The 18,295-nt window shown below is 39.5% G+C and overlaps 1 protein-coding gene across 2 annotated transcripts in view; it reads right to left on the minus strand.

Moving 5' to 3' along the window:
- LOC122639795 overlaps positions 1 to 17,508 on the minus strand; it is a 38,077-nt gene extending 20,569 nt beyond the window's left edge. Inside the window, exon 1 of one of the 2 annotated variants that reach the window (XM_043832768.1) lies at positions 17,376 to 17,508. The gene's annotated coding sequence lies outside the window, so the exon portion shown is untranslated. Of the gene's footprint in view, positions 1 to 17,177; positions 17,255 to 17,375 lie in introns of those variants that run through there. The other variant, XM_043832770.1, reaches the window with a different exon arrangement.
- Between the last annotated feature and the right edge of the window lie 787 nt (positions 17,509 to 18,295).

Genomic DNA, 18,295 nt, shown 5'->3' on the forward strand with positions numbered 1-18,295 from the left:
TAGCCTAGAGTGCCATTTGTGTAATTCAGAAGAGAAAGATGCAGAAGGTAAAGCCTGGGTAGGTATAGGATCTCCATCAAGCAGGTACAATCTGCCATGCATTTTACCCGATCCAATCGTCTTCCCCGAGTCCAGTTCCTGAAAAACACAGTGAGTGGGAAAAAAAATCACTTTACAATTCAGGGATTTGGTAATACTGCTAATGGAAAGAAGGTTAGTTATATACTTTGGAATATGCAACACAGATGACAGTGTAAGGGAAGGAGAACAACCAATGAATCCTTTCCCTGAGATGGAGGAGAGGGACCCATCAGCAATTTTGACTTTATCCTTACCAAAAGAAGGAGTATATGTATTAAAAAGGCTGGAAGAACCTGTCATGTGATCAGTAGCACCGGAGTCTATGATCCATGGAGTGGAAACTACTGATGCACAACGACCAGCAAAAGAAATACCTGTACGGGCAAAGAAGGAACCTGAATTGGCATCAGACGTAGTAGAGGCAGCGGATGTGTTCAGCATACGACGTATACCACCTGGGAGAAACCGATGTCAGCAATGGGAGTTGGAGCTACACTTTCAGTGTGATTGGCTTTGTTTTTAGACTTGGCACGACCACGTTTGGCCTCAAAATCAGCAGGCTTCCCATGTAATTTCCAACACTGAGCCTTAGTGTGATATGGTTTGTGGCAATGCTCACACTTCACAGGCTCTTTGGTAGTAGTAGTAGCAGCAACACTGTCAGAAAGAGTAACAGGGGTGGAGCCAGCAGTCTGTAAGGCTGATCTCTCAACTTTGGGAGTAATCATCATGGCAGCCCTTCGTGTCTCTTCACTGTGAACATAAGAAAAGGTCTCCTCTAAAGTGGGGAAAGGAACCCGACCAAGGACTTGCACCCGGATAGGGTCATAATCATCATTGAGGCCAGCCAGGAAATCATAAACCCGAAACTGATCAACATAAGACTGATAGGTAGTAATGTCAGCAGTAGTATTAGGTTGAAACCTAGCATAATGATCCAATTGCTGCCATAAACACTTGAGGGCAGCATAGTATTTAGTGACAGACATCTCCTTCTGAGTAGTATTTTGGAGTGTCTTCCTGATTTCATAAACCTGAGCACCACTTCCTGATCGACCATAAGTTCCCTTGACAGCAGTCCATATCTGAGTAGCAGTGTCAAGGAGGAGATATTGACTGGAAAGATCAGTGGTCATAGAATTTAAAATAAATGACATCACCATAGCATCGTTGGCAGCCCATTTAGTACGGGCAGCACCTTCTTCAGTAGGCTGTTTGGTGGTGCCAGTAAGATGGCCAGTGAGTCCCCTACCAGCCACGATCAAGGATAGTGATCTGGCCCAAATTAAATAATTCGTACCATCAAGCTTAATGGCAGCAGCATAGGGAAGGAAGTCATTCCTAGTTTGACCATCCCCTCCTGAAGTAGCAGTAGTCATCTCTGAATCACCCCATAGTTCAGGCAGAAATCGATCCACAAATTTGAAAAAAACAGATCTTTAAAAACTGAATCAAATCTGAAGTATGGGTTTTGAAGTTGCAGCAATTTCAGCAGTCAGAATAGGCTGAAAAACAGATCGAGTGCTCCTTTAGTAGTGGGGAAGAAGTCCTCCAAAAATTAGCTCCTTCGGATGAGCTAATAAGAAACCCTAAATTTATCAAAATTTATGGAAAAAACAAATTTACAGAAAAATCGCAGGTTTAGAATCTGAATTAGGTTTGATCCAAAGTTGCAGTCTTCTATCAGGGAATGGTGTAGACCAATAATGGCAGGAACCAATCTCCAAAGAACCAGAAGTCAAACTGTAGTTGAAGAAGTAGCTTGATCTCTAAAGATGGATGGAATCTGCCAGCAGAATTAGGTCACACCAGTTGTCTTCAATCTTCAGTGAGGTGTCATTGAGGGCAGCAGCAATATCTTCATTAGATTCACCTCAAAGTTGCTGCCCTGAATGAGATAGAGAGTCCGAGAGTGGTGGAGAAGGAGAGAACTAGTAGCCGAGACTGTTGGAGAAAGAGAGAACCAGTAGCCGAGAGAGTTGGAGAAGAAAAACCAGAAAATCGAGAGGGCTGCTTCTTCAGATCAGAGGTGGCTCTGATACAATGTAAGCAGCAGTGAATATTAATGCTTGAATAATCTAAACTGATCATCCAGCCCCTTATTTATAATAATCCCAAAGTACAATCAAAGTATGAATCCCCCCCCAATCCTATTCCTATTAGGAATTCCCACTACAATTAGGAATCCCAAATAGAGATCGGATAGGAGGGAGAAAACAGAAAAGAAAATAAAAATAAAACATCAAATAATTATAACAATAAGACTAAATTACCCCTATCGGGTAAAGTAGCCTATCTCAACAAGCAATTGCAACCATATCAACTTTAGAAGATAAAATAATCGACCTTAAACACCTCACCGAAGGCTTGTTTCCTAACCCTCGAATATTCCAAAACAGAATATTCATTAAAACAACTGAGAGTGCGGCATGGTGGATCTCATGGATCTAGTGATGCGATGTGAATTTGGGGTTGCCCACCTCCACGTTCATATTGTTTTCAAACGACTGAGAGCTTTGCAGAGCCGTCAGGTTCAATGCCAATTTTTCCTCCTCCACCCTAGAAAGGAATGCCTGAAATCCTCTCTCAATGATAGTGCTTGCTTGGCGTAGCTCCTCCAACGAAGTAATCTGATCCGAACTCACCTGTCTCTTGAGCAGCACCAAATCATCCACCGTTGTGTTAGCACCAAATTTTAAGCCCCTTGTGTTCTTGTTACTTGAAAAGGACCTATGTGAGCAAGAACAAAGTCCTTGTTGTTCAAAGTCACCGTACCCTCCTCTGCCGCAGACATGTTATCAAAATCTTGTGTTTCCTCCGACCCTAAAATCGAGTCTTCTGCCATGGATTGCACATCCTCATCTCCTTCAGAATTGACATTAAACACCCTTCCCGTGGGTCGCCTCAAACGACTTACTCCACCCTCCTCCATCTGGGTTTCGCCCTCTTAGAAGGTATGCCACGTACCCTAGATTGCCGATTAAGCACAACCGTCCATCCACCAAGCGTGATTGCTTTATCCCTATTTTCCTCTACCACAATTTCCTTCCCCTTATTTGGTATTTCCACAGCACCCCCAGATGCCCCTCTAATCACAATTGTGCCGCCTTCAACACTGTCCTTCCCATTCGGCTGCACCGGCAGAACTAAATCATCATTTATGGCTTTGTTGCATCCATCAACGTTTTTCCGGCAATTACCCACAAAGTGACCCAGTTTTGAACATCCAATACAAAACGCTGGTTATCGTTCATACACCACTTTTTGAAAGAAACCCGAAGCACCGCATCCAATCCAGATTTTCTCCGATAACTTAGAACATAAATTAAACTCCACGCAAGCCCTAGCAGCAACCGTTCGGGAACAAGCCGCAATTGCACCATCCACTTTCAAAACTTTTCCAACCGCACCCGCCACCGATCGGAAATAGTTTCCTTGATAGAGATTGATCGGCAAACTTGAGAAAGAAACCCATACCGGGATTATAGGTGATTCCAAACCCGATTTAAAAATTCTCGTCTACTTGAAAAACCTGAAGGGAAGCCCTTAATTGACAAATGTTCCTTAAGCCAAACCCTTATATAGTCTGATTGATTCAAGAACCTAAGAAGCAAATGCCTTGAATCCAACAAAGACACCAACACATCTGCCGAAAGGTGAAACAAGGATCGCAGGGATAGTTTCACATCAAAAATAAAGGGCCTGCCATACGAGCATTTGGCCACCAAAGCAAGTTGCAGAGGTTCTTCAGACTTAGCAATCTCCTTCTCCGAGAAGAAAATAGCCGAAGAACCCAGATGAGACAAAGGGGTCTTCACAGGGACTGAAGGAACATCGATCGCAATCGATTTTGCCACCACCGATGCAAAAGAGATTGCCGCCAGTGGAAGATCCTCCCCTTTGAAACCCTATCGAAAACTGGTGCTAATGTGCACCTACAGAGCCTTCCAAAAAACGCCTACGCTAACTCTCCAATACCTTTCTTATCTCTTCTCTTTTCCCTCCACAGATTTCTAAGTCTATCCTCCTCATTCCTCTTTCACAAACACCTTCCCCTGACTCAGTCTTTACCACTTTGAACAAATCTGGTATCCTTTCAACTAAATGCGTTGCAGCTCACCTTTCCACCTCACCATCCCACTCTCATCTCAGTCTCAACATTTGGAACAGAATCTGGAGGTTGAAACTTCACCCTAAATTTAAGCTCTTCATCTGGAAAGTTTTAAACAATGGACTTTCTACAGGTGAAAATTTGCAAAGATTAAACCCTTCTCTCGGTTTTTGTCCTTTTTGTAAAGATACTTTAAAAACAATTTTTCATCTTTTCTTTTCTTGCCCATTCTCTAAAAAGATTTGGGCAGCAGGTTCTCTTGGTCTGCGAAATGAATTCCTTCAAGGGGATGATTTGGTTGATGCTATAGTCAAACTCATTTCAGATCCTAGTCTTTCTAAATCTGATGGGAATAGAATCCTTTGTTCCATGGCTATAACCATGTAGTTCATCTGGTTGAACAGGAATAAATCTGTTTTCCAAAAAGACAGTTTGAAACCTTTTGCAATTCTGCAAATTATCCTTCAATGGGAAAAGGATCTTCGAATCCATGGTCTGATTTCTCCCTGCCATTCACAACCCCCCCCCCCCCAACTGTACACAAATCCAACCCTTGCCCTCTTCTTTTTTCTTGGACTTGGACTCAAAGGAAGTTGCAATATTCATTTCTGATGGTAGCTGTGATCCAGGAACAAAGAGTGGAGGTTGGGGTTCAGTAATAATTTCTAATAATACGTTTATTGCAGCCTCAATGAACTTTGGCTCTGCAGGAACAGCACTGGAAACAGAACTCTGGGGACTCTTACAAGAAATCAAAGATGCACTCCTTCTGGGATGCCGGAAATTAGAAATTTGAACTGATTGGTTGGAGATTTCACAGTGGTTATCAGATCCGGATGAACACCCTTGGCCATGGACACTTTTTCATCTGTTGTTTGATGTAAAATCTAATATAACTCTGTTTTCTTTTGTGACTGTTCTTAAACAACTGAGGTTCTATATCCAGCCAGCCCATAATCTCTCTTATTGTGCTAGACTTAGGAGTTTATCACCCTCAGAAGTCAGAACTATCTGTTACTGTACCTATTATGTTTAATCAATAGAGGTTTTTTATCATTAAAAAAATAAATTTGGAAAGTGAGGGACTAAAACTGAAGAGGTAGAATATCGTGGCTGATACCATTGTCTCCTACGGTCCTACCTCAAGACGTAACCAGAAAAACCAGCGGAGACTCAGAACTTCAAACTCTCTCACATGATCATGGCTGGATCTGAACTTCCAAGTGGTAGATCTTCACTAATAGTCTGAATTTCAACTCAATGAGAAAAAAAAAAGTTGAGGGAGATTGATTAGCAGTAGCACTGACATTCCTTGCGCTTCCTCCTTCGACTGTAACAGAGAAAACCCTAGAACGAAACAATTGATCAGCAGTAGCACCGATAGCCCTTGCTTTTCCTCCTTCGTATTGTAACAGAGAAAACCCTAGCACGAAACCCTAGTTCAGTGTCCCTATCAACTCCAGTTGGGAACGACCAGGAAGATCAGCAGTAACACCAGTTCTTTACAGTTCAATTAGCAGTTGAAGAGAAATCGATTTGCAGAAATCAGCAAATGATAGCAGCTAATGATAATTAATTCATCAGTAGCAGTAGCAGCAAAGGGATGAATCGATTCAGGTAGGATTCATCATACAAATTCATCAATCTTAATCATACGGAACCCTAGTTCTTTTTTATCAACTAGGGTTTCACAAAGAGGAATGAACAGCATAGGTGGCTGTACACAACAAACCAGTACCTTGACGATTCTTAAAACATATACTGGTTACTGCTCTGATAACATGTAGTGAGTAAAGAAACCAGAACCTGAAACCACTAGCTGCAAAGCAGAAGAGAGAGGAAAGAATAGAGACAGAACAAGAGAACAATGGGAGAAATTGAACCACGATAAAGAAGAGAATTGTTCTTCTGCCACTATGTACCATATTTATAATGCTAGCTAACAGCAATAGACTCTTCGTAGGACTCCTACCCAGAGTACTAGTCTAAGTACAAACAAGTACGTAAAAGAAACATAACCATGGCACGATAGGGACCCCCCCCGGCTTATAGTGACCAACAACTACCTCAAATAGAAATAGAGCACTGTAGGGAGTAGGTAGGAGTGTAGGACCGCAGGGGATTGACAACCATACCCCAGCAATACATGTATGGAACTTAACATCACGATAATAATGGATCATTGGACAGAATTCCGGAGTATTACCTATTACAAAAGTGAAAAGGAATGGGGGAGATCAAAACAACCCTACAGAGATGTTAAAACAAATTAAAGGATTAAAAAGATGATGCAACAAATAAACATAAACCCAAGAAACTTTCTCGTTTGGGGAATAGGTGCAAGCATTGAAGTCAACAACAACAAACTCAGCCTTATCCTAACTTAATGGGGTCGGCTACATGGATCCAAACAAAACAAGTACGGAAAACTGAGGCTAATACAAAAAAAAAAAAGGGGGAGGAGAATTGCGGGAGATGGGAAATGAGTTGTAAAAAGGAAATTTGACAAACGAGAGGTAGAAAATAAAAGGAAAAGTGAAAGATGAAAGATAAAAGATAGAAGATAAAAAATAAAAAATAAAAGTAAGAGGAAAGAGGCACAGCCCAGCAAGTAAGGAGAATCTCAGCTAAATGGGGTCTGCTAAGTGGATCCTTGCCCTTCAATAGACTCTATCCGAAGTCATACTTGGTACAAGACCTAGACTATGCATGTCCTTCCTCACAACTTCTCCTATGGTCATTTTAGGCCTGCCCCTAGCTCTCATAGCTCCTTCAATCGGGATCATATCACTCCTCCTTGCTGGGGCATTCCTAGGCCTCTGTTGAACATGACCATGCTACCTCAAATGACTCTCTCGGAGCTGTCATTGATCGGAACAACTCCTAAGTCAGCTCTAATACGATCATTCCTTACTTTATCCTTCCTAGTTTTTTCCACACATCCATCTTATCATCTCTGCTACACAAAGCTTCTCAATATGACACTTCTTATCTTAACTGCCCAACATTCTGCCCCATACATCATAGCCGGTCATACAACAGTCCTATAGAACTTTCTTTTAAGCTTTAAAGGAATATGTCGGTCACATAGCACACCACACACCCCTCTCCACTTCATTCATCCTACTTTAATCCTCTATTAAACATCTTCCTTTATCACTTTCTTTACTTATGATTGATCCCAAATATCTAAATTAGTCACTTTCCAGTATCTCTCTTCCCTCAATTCGCACCATGTCGGTATCCATCATAGTATGGCTAAAATTAGATGATCATATTCTCCGTCTTCGTTCAACTAATCTTAAAACCACTTGTTTCCAAGGTTGATAATGTAGTCCTAGAATAGGAGATAATCCTACTAGGAGCCAGTCAAAATCAGGTTTTGGTCAATTCTGCTGTTTGGGGCAGATTTGGGGTTGTTTAGGGTAAATCTAGGGTTTAGGCTAGGATTAGGGGTGAATGTGATATATGGTAATGATCAGCAGGTCTAGGGGGTTATTTTGATATAAAAAAAATAGGATTTGGATCAGTTAAAAATTCCTACAGAATTAGGGTTAGGGTTTCGGGTTTTTAGAAATTAAGAAAATTACCAAAACTAGGGTTTATAATGGGAATCTGAACCAGGGGTTAGGGTCGAGTGTTCAGATGTGTAGCAGGGAGGTTCGAGTGGAATATGGACAGATTCTGATGGGTGGTTAGCTCTAGACAGAAATTAGGCTATTTAGGGTTTTAATGGAGAAGAGGAATTTAGGGTTTTGATTGTTGATTATGGGCAGCAGCTAGGGTCGAGTATGGATAATGGTGAGGGGAGCCTATGGCTCAAGTTTGAGAGGATTCTGATGGAGAAACAGATCTGGACAGAATTCAGCAGTCTAGGGTTTATGAAAGTAAAACAGAAAACTAAAGGGGGATCAAATGGGGAAGGAGAAGGAAAGATAAAAACAGAATTTAAAATTCAAACTCACCACTGGAATCCACCGGCAGCAGCTTGAATGATGAAGGATGAAGCCACCTTCAGAGAGAGATCCTCCCAGCCGTCACGGCGTAAGGAGTCGCAGGAATCCACCCACCCTTCCACCTTGAAATCCACAAGAATGCACACACTCACAAGGGAGTCAGGAACAGCAGCAATGGCAGCCAACGAAATCTGTGGGGGAGCCTCCCACGATTTCTACTTTTATAAATAAAGGCCAAAGGCCAATTCCTAATACAATCTAACTACCTCCTCACTTAAAATCGTGGAAGGGATCTAATTACAATAAAATTACTAATTTAAAACAGTAAAATGTCCTAACTACCCCTACTAACTTAAAATAAAAGAATCTAACTTAAAAACAACTAATTTAAAGTAGATTCCATGTTAGCCAATAGGATATAAGGACCTATTGACCAATAGGAACACTTCACTTAAATTAGACCAATTGGATACAACCAATTCTAAACCGGTTTAATCTAAAAAACAGAAAAATAAACTACGTATGGAAAAATATAAATCATAACCTACGGCTCCCTATTCAAGCCCTAAGTTCAGGGCCTCTTCTTCGAGCTGCATCAATTGATCTCCAAAGCTCTAGTTTACCATTAATCCTTGCTTTTGTCTCATCCACCAAAACGAGATCATCGGCGCAGAGCATTTACCACGAGACCTCGTCTTGAATGCTCTTGGTTAAGTCGTCCATGATGAGCGCAAATAGATAAGGGCTTAAGGCCAATCCCTTATGTAACCCAATCGTAATTGGGAATTCCTTGCCCTGACCTCCCACAGATCTCACACTAGTTACCACGACCTCATACATATCTTTAATTACATCCACATATTTACTTGATACCCCACTCTTCACTAAGACATGTCGGATTAAATCTCTAGGAACCCGGTCATAGGCCTTTTCCAGTCAATAAAGGCCATATGGAGATCCTTCTTGCTATCTCTATATCTTTCTATATGCCTCCTCATTATGTAGATAGCTTCAGTCGTATATCTTCCTGACATAAAGCCAAATTGGTTCACCGAGATATGAGTCTCTCTTCTCAAACGGGCTTTAATAACCTTCTCCCAAAGTTCCATAGTGTGGCTCATTAGCTTTATGCTCCTATAGTTAATGCAGCTTTGGATATCGCCTTTAATTTTGTTAATCGAGACTACAATGCTTCTCCTCTATTCATCTGGCATCTTTCTTAAGGTCATAATCTTGTTAAACAATTGGTTAATCAATATGCCCCACAACCTCCTAAGGGTTTCCACACTTCAACCGGGATCTCATCTAGACATGGTGTTTTGCCTGCTATCATCTTTCTTAAGGCTTCTTTAACTTCTGCCACACTAACCTTTCGTACATATCTATGGTGTATGGTGTCTTGATGCATAATGTACTCGTCCGGGTAATTTCTACTCAACCTATCTCCATCTAATAGGTCACAAATATACTCATCCCATCTTTTCATAATGTCCTTATCCCTTACCAATACTCTTCCATCATCACCCTTGATACACCTCACCTGATCAAAATCTCTACAACAAAATTCCCCAACAAACGCCATGGATGGAAGGTAAACTCTCACCTTAACTAATGAAAATTATGAAGGGACTTACCTATTTGGTTCCTCCTCACGACATAGGGAAGAGGAACCACAAGTTTTTGGCATTGAAGTCAAAAACTGCCTTTAGCACACTTTTATTCTTATCTTTTTTAATATAAAAAGGTGAGGTGGTTATTTGAAGAAAAACACTTTTCTCCTATCTTAGGTAGTAATCTTCTCTCTTTTCCCGTGTTCTTGTGAGTGGAGAGGAAAAATAGGATAGAAAAAAAATAGTTTTTTAAGTGCTCTCTATTCTGTTTTTCGTACTCTGATTGTAGTGTGATGGAATGACCGAGTTCTCCTTGGCTAGGGAAGAAAGAAAGATGTTGCAGGTTTTCTTGTATTTGTCATGCCGGTATTGAGGTGACCGTATTGTATATTTTGTGAATTCACCTATTATATTGGTGAATTATTTTGTTATCCAAGAGTTGGTTATTTTTCTTAATGCTTGATAGTCTCTAGTTTGACTAGAGAGGATTGTAATCCCATTAGTTCCCATAGTGGAAAATTTATCTAGACTTGGTCCCTTGGCTTTTCCCTTTTACCTTGGAAGGTTTTCCACGTAAAGATTGTTGTAATCTTTTCTAGTTTGACTTGAATTTGATTTACCTATGTTATAAATTCAGCACACATTTTGTTGTTGTGTATCTCCATTAATCTGCACACAAGTGGGTAAGTGCTTGTTTTTCCCAACAAGTGATATCAGAGTTTGGTTATTGTAATCGTATGTTAACAATGAAGGGAAACATTACAACACGGACGATTAGTTTGAATGGGAGCAACTAGATGATTTGGAAAACAAAGATGGAAGATTTGTTATACTGCAAGGATTCATATGCACCTGTACAAGGTGATACGACAAAACCAGGAAAAAAAAGTGTTTGTGCCGAGTTGAAGACCTTGGAACGAAAAGCAATTGGCTTTATTCAGCAATGGCTAGATGATACAGTATTCCATCATGTATCCACAAAAACGTCGGCATATTCACCATGGAAGAAATTAAAAAGGTTGTATGCAAGGAAGATGGCCGACAACAAAGCTTTTTTCCTTAGAAACTTGTAAACTTGAAGTACAAAGAAGGAACTTCAGTTGCAAAATATTTGAACTGTGTTAGATGATGAGTTACAAGCCTTGTTACTTGTCAGTTCATTACTTGATAGCTGGGAGACATGGGTGGTGTCTCTTAATAATTCTACACCAGATGAGAAACTCACAATGAGTTATATAACATGAAGTATGTTGAATGAAGAGACAAGGAGAAAATCATTGGGTTCATCTCAATAAGAGGCCATTGTCACAGAAAACTAGGGGAGAAGCCGTTATAGAAAACATCAATACCATGAGAAGTCAAAGGGAAAATCCAAATCAAGAAAAGGGATTAAAAGCTACTACTGTAAAAGGGGAGGGCATATGAAAAAGGAGTGCAGAAAGCTTAAAAGAAAATGAACAAGGGAAGGATAAGAAAGAAGAAAATGATACTACTGTCGTTAGCTCAGATGAAGAAATTATTATTTTCCTAGGTTGTGAAAAATCTTCTTACCTTATGTGAAGACACAAATTGGATTACTGATATTGGTGCTTCATACCATGTTACCCATCGCAGAGAATTCTTTACCTCGTATACGACGGGTGATTTTGGTGTTGTAAAAATAGGAACAGTGGTACCTCAAACATTGTGGAGATGGGTGATGTGAATGTTGAGACCAATGTTGGTTGTAAAGTGATTCTCAAGGATGTGAGACATGTACCAAAACTCAGTCTGAATTTGATTTATGCAAGAAAGTTAGATGAAGCGGGTTATGAGTTATGACAATCATTTTGGTCATGGTCGATGGAAACTTACCAAAGAATCTCTTGTGGTGGCAAGAGGAAGAAAGTGTTGCACTCTATGTAACAAAAGAGAATACAACAAAGGGTGAATCCGCTACAAATTTGTAGCATCGGCAGCTTGGTCACATGAGCGAGAAAGGGATGCAAATCCTCACTTAAAGTAACCTACTTCCTGACATGAAAGTTAGCTTTTAAAACGTTTTGTTCATTGCTTAGTGGATAAACAACATCAAGTAACTTTCAATAAAAAAAATCCCAAAGAAAAAAGAAATATTTTGGAATTGGTACATTATAACGTTTGTCGTCCTATAAAAGTGAAAATACTTGATGGTGCTTCTTATTTTGTTACTTCCATAGATGATGCTTCTAGAAATGTTTGGGCATATGCTTTGAAAACTAAATATCAAGTTTGATGTGTTTAAAAATATTCATGCTATAGTTGAAAGAGAAACAGGAAACCTCTCAACTGCATTCGTAAAGATAATGGTGGTGAGTACAGTGCAATAATCATGGTATACGACATAAATAGACAGTTCTCAAGACCTCACAGCATAATGGTGTGGCAAAAAGAATGAATTATACTATTATGGAAAAAATCAGGTGTATGCTCTCACAAGAAAAGTTGGCACGGTATTACTGAGCCGAAGCTACACGTACTATTGTTTACTTAATTAATTTATCTTCATCAGCTCCGTTGAATGGAGATGTTCTTGAAAGGGTGTAGAGAGAAAAATATTTCTTATGATTTTTTGAAGGTATTCAGCTGCAGAGTATTTGTACATATTCCAAAAGATGAGTGGTCAAAGCTTGACGACAAGGCAAAGTTGTATATTTTCTTGGGATACGTAGACAAGCTTGGTTACAGATTATGTATCTAGTTGAGAAGAATGTGATTAGAAGCAGAGATGTGGTATTTCATGAAGACCAAACAATTGAAAATTTCAAAAAGTTAAGGCTCAACCATTTATTGATGACTTGATAAATTTTAATCTAGTTTTTCCATCCATGGTACTTGGTGAAGGGGATGATGTGCAAGATGGCAATAATAATGTTCAGATAGATGGTATAGGAGATGTTGAACAGGGAGAGTAGCCTCCTCAAGACCTACCAATTACACCTCAATTGAGAAGATCTACTAGGGAGCATCAACCGTCTACCAGGTATCCACCACATCAGTATATTAAGCTAACAAAGACAAGTGAACAGAAATGCTTTGAAGAAGCAAAGGCCAATAAGTATACAGCTAAGTAGTTAAAAGTTATACAAGAGAAGATAAATTCTTTGCATAAGAACCACATTTTTTTTAATTTGGTGAAGCTACCTAAAGGTAAGAAGACACTCAAGAATAAATGGGTGTTACCACTAGCTCCAAGTGTGACTTCATAAGAAGGGGTCAATGATGAAATACTGGATAATGAGAGAGACGTAGCGCTTACTATGGTGCTTCCATAGGTTGAAGATTGAGAAGAATAGTTCACGACCAAGGTACAAGGCAAGGTCAGTTGTGAAGGGATATGGGCAAAAGAAAGGCATTGCCTTTAATGAGATTTTCTCAATTGTAGTGATGCAATCCATTTGTGTTGTGTTTGGTCAAGCAGCAAGCATGATTTAGAAGTTCATCAACTTGATGTGAAGACAGATTTTCTCCATGGTGATTTGGAGGAAGAAATTTACATGGAGCAACATGAAGGTTTTAAGGTTAAGGGTAAAGAACACATAAGTTGCAGGTTAAGGAAAACTTGTATGGTTTGAAACTAACACCAAGGCAATAGTAGTACAAGAAGTTTGATTCATTCATGTTGGATAATGGGTATAAGAGAACAATGGCAAATCATTTTGTGTGTGTTAAGAAATTTTTAGAATGTGAATTTATCATTGTTTTGCTCAATGTTGATGACATATTGATTGTTCGACAAGATATTAGCCAAATTGATAGGTTGAAGCAAGAATCGAGCAAGTCCTTTGCCATGAAGGATTTGGGACCGGCACAACAAAACTTAGGCATGAAGGTCTCTCATAATAGGAAAACAATAAAAATATTGTCATCACAAAAAAAGTACATAAAGAAGGTGTTTGAAAGGTTCAATATGGATAAAGCAAAGCCGATTAGTTTCCCATTTGCAAGTCAATTCAAACTAAGCAGTAAGCAAAACCCTTCAATTGACCAAGGAAGAACAGAGATGAAGAAAATTCACTATGCATCAGTCGTAAGAAGTTTAATGCATGCAATGGTGTGTACAAGACTTGACATTAAACATGCAATTGGAATTGCGAGTAGATTTCTTGATAATCCTGGCAAAGAACACTAGGAAGTCGTCAAGTGAATTATGAGGTATCTCAGAGGTTCATACAATGCATGTCTGTATTTTGGAGGTGATACGCTTGTGTTGTAGGGATACACAAATATAAATATGGCAGGTGATGTCAAGTAAAGAAAGTCTACATCAAGGAATATGTTTACTTTTACAGGAGGAGCAATCTCATGGCAATCCAAGTTGCAAAGGTGTGTAGCTTTATCAACTACAGAAGCTGAGATATTGCTATAGTAGAAGCCAGCAAGGATATTTATGGATGAAGTGATTCATTCAAAAACGGGTTTGCAGTAAGACAAGTACATTATTCATTGTGATAGTCAGAGTGCAATCTGCTTAAGAAACCCAAGTTTCTATTACAAGACCAAGCACATTGATGTAAGTGTATCATTGGACTCGGGATGTTCTAGAACATAAGCTTATACAACTTGAAAAAATCCATACTGACAAGAATAGTGCAAAAAATATAATGGAAAAAGCCTTATTCCATGTAAAGCATGACTTTTTGTAGAACCATAGCCGATTTGGGTTTGGCAGATCTCTCCCCGTGAGTCAGAGGAGGAGTATATTGGGTTTCTCCTGACAACACATGGAGGGGCACCCATAATGTGAAGTCATAAACTGCCTTCAATACATTCTCATTCTCGCCTTTATTAATGTCTATCGGGCGGTTCGGTCCGGTTTTGATCGTGCTGGTAATCGGCTAACAAAAACCAAACCGTTAAGCCTAAGTTTGATTGATTCCAGTCCGGTTCACTTCAGTTCAGCCTTTTATCGGGTTGGCTTAACATATTCTTATAGGGTCGTTCCCGGTTCAATTTCATTTTTCATATATATATATATATATATAGAGAGAGAGAGAGAGGAACTGATGAAGATAAGTCACCTAAAGGGCTTATTTTATTGAAAATAAGCTTTGGGTTCGGTTATGTAAGTTTTGGGCTTTTGATCCCATGGGTTCACTTTGCAATTGGCCAATTTAATAAGCCTAAAATATGGGAAGAAAGTAGTAAAGCGGAATTTACTTCATTAGTTTAGTTAGAGTCCTGTTGTGAGTCTATTTCCTTTATTATTTAACTTTCCTAGTCAATTTAGGTTACCTCATTAGTTAAGGATAGGGTTACGCCTTTCTTTTTTAGTGTCTAAGTCTATTTTTGAGTCTTCTATATAAGTTTGTAAGGGAGGCCAGCATTGTACACGAATTTGAATGAATGGAAAAGTTGCTTATGCAATGTTGAAATCATGAGATAGAATAGGTGATATGCCCATTCCATCCCCATCCCCTTCCATCAGTTCTTGAATTCCAAACTCTAATTTTGTTCAAATCGATCCCAAGAGTGCTACAAGCTGCTGGGATTTCTTTCAACTGACTGTCACATCGATTTCTTGAAGATTACCACATCAAGATCATTGCTGCTTCAACAGGCTACAAGTTTGTGGGTTTTTTATTTGTTACTTCAACCAAGGAAATTGTTCCCTCATTTTAGTTCCCATTGTCTCTTGGTTCCCTCATATGATTTCTTGTTTATTGGCGAGTTTTCTATTTAATCCTGCCTGGGATTAGACCAATTCTGGTTCTAGTCTTACATTAGGAAATACTTAAAAAATCAATTTATTATTATTTTTCTGGTTTTTTTAGTTTTTTATCAACTTCGGTTCGCTTTCTATCGTTCGGTCGATCCAATTTTGGTCGCCCCGGTCGATTTTGGTTTCTACCAGTTTCATAAAAGCCCAGACCAAAACCGGCCTGAGAAGTTAAGTCCATTCTAGGCTGAACTGGTCATTTTGGTAGGTCCGACCAGTTTGAGCTGAATATTGACACCCCTAATAAAAAGGTGAGGCGGTTGTTTGAAAAAAAAAATTACTCTTCTCCTTTCTTCGGTAGTACTCTTTTCTCTTCTCATTGTTCCATCCGGGTTTCGTGCTCTTGTGAGTGGAGAGTAAAGATAGGATAGGGGAGAAAAAAATCAGCTTTTTGAGTGCTCTCTCTTATGTTCGTCGTACGTTGATTGCAGGGTGATGGTGTGACCTAGTTCTCCTTGGCCAAGGAAGAAGGAACAGTATTTTAGGTTTTCTTATATTTGTCATGCCATTATTAAGGTTAGAGTATTATATGTTTTGTGAATCCACGCATTAATTTGGTGAGTTATTTTGCTATCCAAGAGTGGGGTGTTTCTCTTGATACTTGGTAGCCTCTAGTTTGACTAGAGAGGATTGTAATCCCATTATCATAGTGGAAAATTTATCTGGATTTAGTCTCGTGATTTTTCCCTTTCGCCTTGGAATGGTTTTCAATTAAAAAAAAAAATTTAGTACGTTCGTGTGTGTGTTTGGCTTGAATCTGATTTATCTGCATTATTAGTTTTACGCATATTTTGTTGTTATGCATCTCCATTATTTTTCACAAAAGTAAGAAAATGCTTGTTTTTTTCCAACAATACCCATCCACCCACACACACACTGTTGTGGATCCAACCAATATGGCTAAAGCTTAGTAGTGCATCAAATCCGGCCTTTAAACCCATTGGGTTCTTAATATGCCACCTTTCTTCCATGACCGAAGTCCACAGAAACTTTCAACATAAGTGGCTTCTACTCAGTTGATGGGAATCTTAATGAGAAATGCTCTAACATCCTCAAACAAAGCAATAGGAGAAGCTAAAATCCACACCTTTACAGATGAAAGGAAGAAGAGCAAACGCTGTTGTGGCTCTAACCAATATGCAAAGCCTTGGTCTGACGGATCACATCAAATCAAGCCTTTCAACACATTAGGATCCCTATCCTAATATGCCACCATGTCTCCACTGCATACGTCCTTGACCACTATCACACTAGGCGGCAGGTAGCCTCTTTCAGCGGCTCTTACTAGTTAGCAGTAACGGAACAAATTAAGAGACAACAAGTGACGCATCGGTCATCGACAAAAGAATAAAATAGCAGAACCATATAGAGAACCCAAATTCAACCTAGTACACAATTCTGATCCTCAGATCGACATCTGGTACAGGATGGTATCGAGAACATTAGATCGACAAAGCCATCAGGCCAAGCTATAATCAAGGAAATTGCAAGAAAAAACAAATATTAAATTAGGAAAAAGACAGAAATAATGAACGGAGATGAAGTAAATGTTGATGGCCGTGAATTGCAACTGTGAATCCCAAAAGAAAACGAAAGAGCCATTTTCTCAGCGCGATATGGTCGCATATACATACATACACATGCACACAACACAAACTTTCATACACATGAAAAATCCTCACCAGAATTTTAAGAATACAAAATCCTAAAAAGAAGGATTAAATCGTTATGAGAGTTTGTAAGTAACCCGAACCCTTATTTCAGTGATTCACTCTCTCTCTCTGTGTGTGTGTGTGTGTGTGTGTGTTACCCCTTTCATTTATCACAATTAATCAAGGAAAGAGAAAGAGAAAGAGAAAGAGAGAGAGAGAGAGATGTACCTTGTTGCAGTCCGCAATGGTGACACAAGCTATACAGCATGCGCAAGGGATCCATACTTCAACTCCAGCCATTCTTTCTTTCTTTCTTCCTTCTCGGTGTTAGAAATTTTTTTTTTTTTTCCCCTTTTCTTTTCTTATTTACTATTTATTTTTTCTTCCTCCTCCCCCTTTCCACAAGAGTCTCCGTCCTGCGAACGCGAACAGTACCAGAAAGGCAGAAACTGAAACACCAACTCTCCCCTCTCACCCTTCCTTCCTCTCATCGCAGCCATTGGTTAATTATTAATAGCAAATAAGTAAATAATTACTTTAAAGGGGATGACAGCAGTTGGGTATCATTAAAAGATTCGGTCCAGCGCGGGAGAAACTGTTTGTTTTGGTACATTAACCTGTGATAAATTCCGTAAATTTTCCACAAACCAAAAACCTCTCCTTTTTTTTTTTTAAGATGAGAGAGGGTGGGTGATGTGGGTGTACACTGTACATTGTTAATTACCTCACTTAACCTCCTCCGTTGACATCTTGAACTGTTCTCTACTATCTATCGCGCTGAACATGCATTCATCCATCAGGTTTTTTAACCCATCATACAAGAGCCATTAACCGAAGGTGCGTGTTTCTTAAAAAAGGGTAAATTATTTGTACACCCCTGTACTATAGCCCCATTGGTATCCTCAAATTTTGAAAATAGTATTTGAAGCCCCTGCTTTTTAAGATTTATTACAACTAACCTCCGTTAGATAGTCATCGTTTAATAATGATGCCATGGGTTTCCTCTCTCTCTCTCTCTCTCTCTCTCTCTCTCTCTCTCTCTCTCTCTCTCTCTCTCTCTCTCTAGACATGACCTTTATCCGCTGCTGTAATTGGAGCGTTGCTGTGCGCATCATGCGGCGTAGCAGCGGCCATATGTACATAGTGGG

This window comes from Telopea speciosissima, chromosome 9 (assembly GCF_018873765.1).
Source record: "Telopea speciosissima isolate NSW1024214 ecotype Mountain lineage chromosome 9, Tspe_v1, whole genome shotgun sequence".
In the NCBI taxonomy this organism is placed as follows: domain Eukaryota; kingdom Viridiplantae; phylum Streptophyta; class Magnoliopsida; order Proteales; family Proteaceae; genus Telopea; species Telopea speciosissima.